The sequence below is a fragment of the Micropterus salmoides genome, unplaced genomic scaffold (genome assembly GCF_014851395.1).
Source record: "Micropterus salmoides isolate LMB-PRFRI ecotype aquatic unplaced genomic scaffold, ASM1485139v1 Ms_hic_scaffold_1296, whole genome shotgun sequence".
NCBI lineage: Eukaryota > Metazoa > Chordata > Actinopteri > Centrarchiformes > Centrarchidae > Micropterus > Micropterus salmoides.
In genome coordinates, this window is record NW_024040370.1 from 1 (window position 1) to 9351 (window position 9351).

Consider the following 9351-nt stretch of genomic DNA (forward strand, 5'->3'; position numbering starts at 1 on the left):
CTCATGGACATCTCTCTTGTATATACCATCTCTGCCTGTGGTTAGCGCTCTCATTGCAAGGGGCTGCTAATTTCCCATTTCCAGGGCTTCTCTGGTCTGACCTCACCAGTCAGACGGGCCATAGATCAGGGCAGTTGTACTCCCATGGGGCCCTCGCAGGCTAGCAGACCTCCAGTCGTCTCCACGTTTACCCCTCTCACCGTCATCAACAGACCTGCACCATAAACAACAGGCTTCCTCTCTCTCACCACTCACTCACTCATTCACTCACTGAGTGATGTCAACTGTAAGAATACAACTTTCAAATCTCAAATTTTAAGTTACTGCTCTCTGAAGCTGCTTTATTCAGGCTAATCTTTAGGTTTACTAACTTGGACCATTTTTACCACATGTGAACGGTAGTAACGTCATGCAAGTCATTGCATCCCCTTTATTTAGAAACGCAGAAATTCTGTCAGAGCACCTCAAATCTCCTCCTTAAAAAGTCATGGATATGGTCACACTCAGTTATGTCCAATACATATGCCTGGTTTACTAGGCAGAACATTTTATTTTTCCACTATGCAGTATTGGTTGTTGTTGATTGGTGAAGGAAATGAGGGGGGAAAGAGAGAAAAAACACTTCTTTTGATAATGAGCTGTTAAATCACCCTTACTGGAAAAGAACAGTTTTAGCATGAAAAAAATGTGTTCTATTTGGAAAGTGTGATATTTTGAAAGATTCTTTCTAGCAGTTTGAATTAATTAGAAGTTACAAGATTATTTGGCAAATGACACTTGAGCATAGATGAAAGTATTTTTTTTCCTCAGATCCGGAGTTGATGAGTTTTAAGTGGATGTTTGTCCCCCCCCTCCTCCTTTTGCAGTCCTGGCAACACACGTGTAGCATGAGCCAACAGTGCCATCTACGGCTCATTTCCAGAAGCTGACAAACCAAAGGGACTCTCTACACTTTGGCCACTCGGAGAATGTTTGGAGCCATTCAAAAGATTCAAAGGAAGAGATCATATTCTTCAGAAGCATTGTTGATAGAGGGAAAAAAAAGGCCAATTATAACAGAAAAAATGAGCCGTCCATCCCCTTGCAGTCCCTATCCGTGACTCCTTTGCTCTCATCACTGGCTGTGTATGGCAGTGTGTCTTTGAAGTGTGTAACCTGATAGACATGCAAGCCACAGCGCACCCCATCCCATCCTGCTAGGTGCTGATCTTTGAACCTGCTCTTTGAGGGGGAGAAATAACAGTTTTGTCAGTGGCGGGGGGGATTGTTCACTTTTGGACATCTATGGCTGTAAGGGTATGTTTTCAAAGAATAGATGATGTCCTTTTGTCCTCTGCAAAGGCTACAAAAGCAAGCTAGAATATAAACATTGTGTAAAGATAACTTTGTGTAAGTATAAAACATTTTGATTTGTAGTTTGTAATTTAAATACACTTTTTCCCCCCCATGTCAAAGTATCCTAGTTTGTGTGGATTTTGAAATAGGATTTGCCTCCGTGTCCACACTTCATGTGTGCTGTTGGTCTGCTCTCCTCTGCTGTGATCTGCTCTGATGTGTGATACAGATCAGCAGTGTCAGTCACCCCTGGCTGTAACACCAGTCCCCCTGAAGGCCTGCAGAACCCCTCATATTAGTCATATCACATCCCTCAAGTCCTTTATCCTTCCCTCTGTGCTCTGTGACCTGACACAGTGGCTCTTTATGCCCAGTGACCCTGTGTGTGTGTGTGTGTGTGTGTGTGTGTGTGTGTGTGTGTGTGTGTGTGGTGGCATGTGCACGCTTGTGTTCAAGGTCAGGTAAAACCGGGCCTCTGTTACATGATAACAGGTCTATCTCTGTTCTCCTTGCACACCTCTGCCTCTCTTTTTTGCCCCAGTTTTCCTTCTTTCATCACTCTACAGTAGAAAGAAATGCTGTCACTGCTCTTATCTATATACTCTCCTTTCCTCTCCGCCTAACCCTACCTCACACTACTTGATGTTGCACACAAATGGATGTTTTTATGTATTTTTGAAACTGTGATTTCATTTTTCAAGATGTTTTCCAGTCGTTGTTTTACGCTTTTAAAAGATATTTGTATCTTTAAGATGGGTTTCAGCAGATAGAAAATTTTACAACTCAAAGATGTTGTGCCTTGAAAGTAGCACAGCCTATGGGACACGAATGGCAGTGAGTTTTGGGAAGATGCTTACCAGAGCTTCAATCACTTGATGTAGTAATAGATGAAATGTAAAAAGCTAGTGACTCTATTGCAGCAAGTCTGCAACCTTTGAGCTGATGAATAAAGACAAAGACATTTAAGCTCATTAGAGTGATGAGGAACAATAGATGATATCTATGCACACGTTCCTTTCTGCCAGCTCTAATTAGCAGCACTGTGACATCTCTGTCGTACTGAGACCCAGCTTTGAGAACGATGGAAATGTTACTTTCAAATCTAATTTCCTACCCTGTAATGCATTCGACTTTTCAGAAACACTTTTTTATTTTTAAGGTTTTTTTGGGGGGGGGGGATAACTGATATCGCGGGTCAGTTAACATCAAACTTCCTCCGTCCCTTTTTTTTTAATCAAGCCAGTATTTCTTTTCCCCTGGAGATATCTGGGAAAAATCTTGAAGAGGTGCACAGAGACCTTTAGGCCTTTGTAGATGAAACATTCCTTTCCGTTGGTGTGTGTTAAAACACCTTTTTAGTGAGATAATCCTTTTCTTAAACTTGCACACCCTCTTCACCCCCACTCCCCGTTTCTCCTGACCTTTATTACACACACACACACACACACACACACACACACACACACACACACACACACACACACACACACACACACACACACACACACACCCCCACCCTCATCCTCGGTCTCTACTCCCACTCCATTATCGACATCAGCAGACAAGAGTGGGGCCCTCTGAGATCGCAGAGGCAGTCTGTCCACAAGTCCAAACATTCTTTTTCATTCCTCCCTCTCCCTCGCTCCATCTTTCTTTCTTGTATTGGCATCTTTGTCTCCATTGTATTGTCGTCACACTTTCATCCGGACCCTTCAGAAGCCTGGCACTGCGTTGATGCGAAAACCCTGATGGAGGTGTTTCCTGCTGTGAGGAAAGGAGGGAGAGGGGAAAGAAAGAAGCGGGGAGGAGGGCGGGCAGGCAGGCAGGCAGGCAGGCAGGCAGAGGAATCTCCAGTTAGACCAGGAGCTCTTTGGTATTGATTAGGGAGCTGAGGTGTTATGAGACCAGTCGTTGAGGAGGGGTGTGAACTATGAAGGAAGGGGAGGGGTGGTCAAAATCAAACACGCAGCCGTCCTCTGATTACCGGCATGGTGCAGCATTAGACGTACATTGGGGGCTCAACAGGAAAATGGATTTCTTTAAAAAGCTGCTTAATACATAAATCATGACCTCTGGGGTCACAGCGAGGGTTTGGAGATCAGATCAATAATAAAGCTAATGCAAGCTTGTTGTAGCTGGTTCGTGGTGCAGAAAGACCTCTAAATGGTGTTATTGGATGTAGCTTACAAGCAGTCTAAAACAGGCAGATAATCACTTAGTAGAAAGTTTTATTTTATTACAATTTCAGTGAATGTTAAGAGTGCCCGTACTTAAGGATATATTTCTGCATGAGCTAGTGGAGATTCCTTCAAACAGTTGTCTCTCTGTGTCGCCTCTCTATGTGATAGCCATTGTTATCTTTTCCTTTGTTCTGAGGCTGCTTGTATTTATGTTGGTCGCCACAGTGGCAGTGGGGTTGAGATTGCAGGCTTGTTTTGCACATGAGGAAGGATAGCATTAGCGCTGAGATAATGGCACTGTGTATTGTTCGCTGGCCGTGTGGAAGTGGTGGGACAGGATCTATTAGATGCAGGCCCATTTCCCTCCAACTGACGCTAACAGTCCCCACAAACATTAGATAAAGGGTCTAGCCTCAAGCCTTTGTAATTTGTTTGTATTTTTCTGCTTAATGTACTTTGCTCAATCTTGTTTAGCGATGATGGAAACTGATAGCCTTATCTCGCCTTGCCAAGGGCATGAGCCACTACCACTGCTTGGTTGAACATTGTTCCAGTGAAGAACGCATGTTTATGGTTTTTTCTCCTGATTTTTATTTGATGCTGGATGAATTGTAGAAGTTTCTAGAGGTTATTTGCATTTGAGATATTTACTAATATGTTCTATTATGCCTTGATGTAAAAACAATATTATGGAAAATATACTACTATAATTTCTCTTTTGTTTGATTATTCCTATTAAAAATGAAGGGAAATCTGTGATCATTTTCCAAGCCTGACAGACCAAATTTGATTTCTTTTCTCATTTTTGTCAGTGTGTGTTTTGTCACTTTTTCTTCAAAATGCCTTTGGATGTCCTTCCTTTCAAAACAGCTGCTACTTTAGATCATTGGAGATCTATTGTTACGCCTTCACTGTCACCCTAGATGAAAAAAATTTTTCACCCTCTGCTTTTTTCTCTTCTAAAAGTCAAATTTCAAATTAATCTGAAAATATGAAGTTGGATTCACATGACTTCCACAGGCTAACTTATTGCGCCATTGGATTCTAGCCTGTTGTTTTTATTCTGCAGCCCCACATGAGAGTTTCAAGGATAATCCAGCCATTTAAGAAAAACAGAAGTCAGTGAGGAGGTTGAATGTGTAATAAAACCTTTTAAACTCACCAGTATCAACAGCTAGTCAGGCCCAATACTGCCTGTCTCATAACAGACAGCTAAGGAAAAGTGCTAAGTCTTTCAACTCCCTGCCATTCATCTACTCGGAAATTAAGAGGGCTTTTATGTTTTGTTTTGTGAACCATTCCCCTCAAGAAATATTTGTGGCAGGCCCCATCACCTCCCGCAGCTCATGTCATAACCAGCCGTAGAAAAACACTGTCTGGAGTCTGGATAGTGGGTTAAACCAGCATCATTGCTATATTTTCCTCTAGTGTGTCTCTGAGGGTTATGGCCCCCCCCCCCCTAACCCTTCATGATGTCTGTTCTGGCGCTATGGAGGATAGAGGACAGGACGGCCAAGATGCCAAGAGCCTGGAACCTGACCTCACCAGACAAACATTTACATTTTGGTGTGTGTGTGTGTGTGTGTGTGTGTGTGTGTGTAGGCCAGTACGTGACTGTGTGTATATACACGGATGTCAGTACATGAGCGTGCATGCACCCTGTGGCCTAGGTGGTTGTTACAGACCATGAAAAAGCAACTGACACAGTTTACCTCTCTGTGGCATAGGACTCCTCCTTTGATTCTGTCCTACTCACTTTCTGGAAGCGCTTCCTGTCTCAGACGCTCAAACACTTTTACCTCAGCCGAGTGGGAATGTTGCTATGACAGAGCTGGGATTAGGACTTTATTTTATGCCCCACAGAAAACTTTTGCTGTTGCTTATTTATTGGAACACTGTATCCTTTTAATGATAAGAGGCGAGACCTTGAATGTTTGGAGGAAGTTACATGATTTCCTGTCATCTTAAAAATTTCCCAAAACAGTTGATCGTCTGAGATTGGACGCACAGAATGACAATTTGTTTAATGTAGAAACGGCCGTTAAAATATTACATTTTGTGAGAGCCAGTAATAACTAAACTTGTTTGCTTGAATTGCAAGTATTCATGGACATCGATAAACAACCTTATGTCTCCCCGCTGCTTCTGAACATTTAGTTTTCCATGCTTGTAGATATGGAAAGCCTCCTTGTCCTTGGCCTGCTGAAACTAGGGCTTTGTGCTTGCTTTGGCCAAGGCGCTCTCCCTCCCTGCCTGATGACTGGCTGGCCTGTGTTTATGTAACCATATATATCTAGTGGAAACTCGTGAAACGTTAATCTCTCTACTTTTTAACCCTGATGAATTTCTACATTTTCCAGCTGTGCGGCATGGCATATTTATGCTCAGGCTCTATCGCAGAAAACAGATCTGTCATTGTAAATGAATCACTATCTAAGACTAAAGAGTGTGTATGTGAGTGTAAACTTCAGGCTAGAAAACTGTACAAATACAAACTCAGCCATGAAAAGCTACAGTAGTATGATGATTGATTAAATTTGAAGCTTCTTTTTCATTCTTCTCCCAACCCAAACCAGTGCATGCTGGCCTGTCACTTATCACATTGCTGTGGGCTGATAAGTGTCCCTCACTCATCACGTTGATGAGACAATGTCTCATGTCATATCCTCTGTTGGCTGGTCACACCTGCACCGTGGCCTCAGCAGAGGATAATACTTTCCCCTATTCTACTTCCTCTCTCCCCTTCTTGTAACTCTGACCTGCATCATCTCAGGAACCTGTCGGGGTATTTAGGTTCATGAGCAGCTGGCTTTGTGAGCAGTTTGTTTTTCTTATTTCACCACTCTGTACGGTTGAGGACTGACACGTGGTGAGTCATCTCTCCAGCCCATCCACAAGCACAAAGGAAGAGCCCGTCTTTCAACAGCTGCTTCAAACAGACAGCCCCACCAATTTACCAAAAGGGAATGTCTCTGAAAGCCTTTTAGAACAAGGTTTTGGCCAGTGTTTGTTTTACAAAGACATTCGCTAAGCTTGCATGTCCATTTGTTGCTTTATTTTGATGGATCAGACTCTGTACATAGTGTTTTAGCCTCAATATATACAGTAATAGCAGTATGTAATCTTGTAAGCATTGGGTGTAACTTTAAACATTATAATTGGTCTGTAACCTCTATCTTGTACACACCTCTTCCACATCCTATCACTCCTTCACCAACTCTGGGAGTCACCTTGGAGTATAACTGTCTGTAGAGAATGGTAATGAGGAAGCTGATTTAAAACAAATAACCAGTGTCTCCTCCTACTAAGCTCACACCAAGCATCCTGTCAGTTTGGCATGTCTGAGTTGTCAGGACAGCCCGACACGCCCCGGGACTATGTCCGCATTACATTAAACACAATCGCTTGACCCTAGCTGGCCCTATCCCCTGTAACACATCTACTTGAGCTGCTACAAGGTCCAACCCCCTCTTCATGTTCCCACCATGTAGGGGAACAGGGGGGAACAATCCCATTACATTACAGCAGGCCTAGAGCTGATCTAATGGAGAGAACATTAAAACCATGTCGCGTCCAGTCACTTACTTGATGGATCCTGAGAGAGAGGGACGAAGAGAAGGAGAGATGGAGAGGAGATGGAGTGTTGGAGAGAGGGGGAAGGGGTAGGAGGGTGTGGGGTTAGAAGTGGTGTCAATATGACAGTGGAAAGCTTGTGATGGTACCCTGGTGCCCTTGAGCAAACTGTCATTCAAACCACTTTAATTTCTTGACTTTGTCTCCTTGCCGACCTCCGTGCCACCGCACACAAGCATACTAAATACAGGAAGCAGTAATATAATTGAAAGTACATGTCAACAATTTTAGACTCGATAAAAAGCTGATTTTGTAATGGAAATTTGTGGCCTTGTTTCTGTAATAGCCAAGATCTGCCAAAGCTGGCTTCCTAGTTGTCAGAACAGTCTGAAACAGGCATGTTGGAAACCCACCATTTTGCAAAATGGAGCTGTGTATTGTTAGGGTGTATAATTAAGACCTCATTGTGACAGCCATTGAGAGAGAGCTAATAAGGGTTCTGATGTATTCCATATGAATATTGAATTTTTAATATTTTATGGCTTTCTAATTGCCCTGGTTGCTGTTAATGGCTTTGACTGTTGAATATTACCCAGACTGAATGTGTGGCATGTGTAAGTACCTTTTAAGCTAAGAGCTGAAATAAAATAGCTGCATTCTCAAGCCGAATTCTTTGCTTTATGATTGTCGCGTATGTATCTTTGGGGCAGATACATATCTTAACTGAAGGCATGTCTGTGACTGGGAATACATTTGAACCACTCTTTAACTCCCTTACTAAGATGAATGTATATATAATTACAAAGTATATCACACACACTACCTTGATATAGAGTTTAATGGCCGTATCGTTTCTTTGTGGAGCATGTCTGCTGGCCTTAATCTTCCCCACAGCTGACATCTTAATAACTCAGCCCTCTCCATCCATTTCCACGGGAGACATCCGGATGTTGGGGAAGGATTAGTTTAATGAATTTGACAATTAGTAGCAGAAGTTAATGACTGCATGGGGCTAAGTACCCTGATGGACATGGCTGGGGGGACTGAGGGCTTCCATTGCTCTGGGCCATAGATCCTCATTAATAGCTTTTCTGCCTACTGGAGAGGACAGGGGAAGCCAGGCCAGGCCTTTGTTTGTTCTGCCTCCGACGGGGTTGCTAGGGGGTTGCACTGTTGCACAAGGCCACACCAGATTTAGTCCCGCTCTGGGCACGAGTTAATGCAGGGCCTCAGGTCCTGGATCAGGTGAAGCTTCTTTTAATGAGCTAGGGTCATTAAACATTGAAAAAAGAAAAGTGACATGGAATCAGAGCAGGCAGGGAGCTCGCTCTTTGGATCTTGTGCCAACAGTCATGAAGAAAGAAAAGTGGCTTGGGGTCACAAGAGTCCTGATGACCTCTGCTTTGATTTATCTTTATGTTAGCTTCTTACCCGGATTCCACCTCTAATGTAGTCAAAACATCGTTTAACCAGATAGCTCTCATAAAGATTTTATTATTATTTATTATTATACTGTGCTTCATGAGCTACCTTGTCGCTTTGTCAGATATTCCCACTATAAACCATTTTGATAAATATTTCAGCTACTATAAAATCAAAGTTTGTCTTTTTTATGGCACCATGAATACACATGAAACAATTCCCATAAAAAACATCAATTCAGATTAATACATACATATACCACTTCTTCACAATAATTTATCCCACCTTTCCCACAGAGGATGAGAAACTATGTCTAGCATTTGGAAAATCGCATCCAGAGCAGCATTAGCCGCCCCCTCATTCCTGTCTGTCTCCTGGTGATAGCTATAATAGCGATGAAAACATAACTGCATCCAAAAATAATCATTTTCCAAAGCTGTTTGCCAAAGATCTACTAGCTAGAGTCTCCATTGAAAACAAGGCGATGTGTGAGAAATTTGTCTTGTGTTATCATTAGTGGCGAGTATGCCTGGGTATTATAAGGCTGCATGATGTAATGTAATGAGAGCCAGCGAAAAGAGAAGCTATTTAATTGGCCGAGGCTGAGTTGAACCTCAGAGGCCCAAGTACCATCAACAGAGAAGGGGAGTCAGAGAGATGGAAACACAAGACAAGGATGTTGTTTGCTGTTGCTCTGATGCTCTGTTATTCTGTCAGGCCAAGTCTAGTCCTGCCAAGTTTGAAACTAAGGGACCAAATTGGTGTTGATGTAGCGTACTCCTTTAACACTCTCATTCCAATCTTTTTTCCTCTTTCTCTCTGTCTCTCCTTATCCCCACTC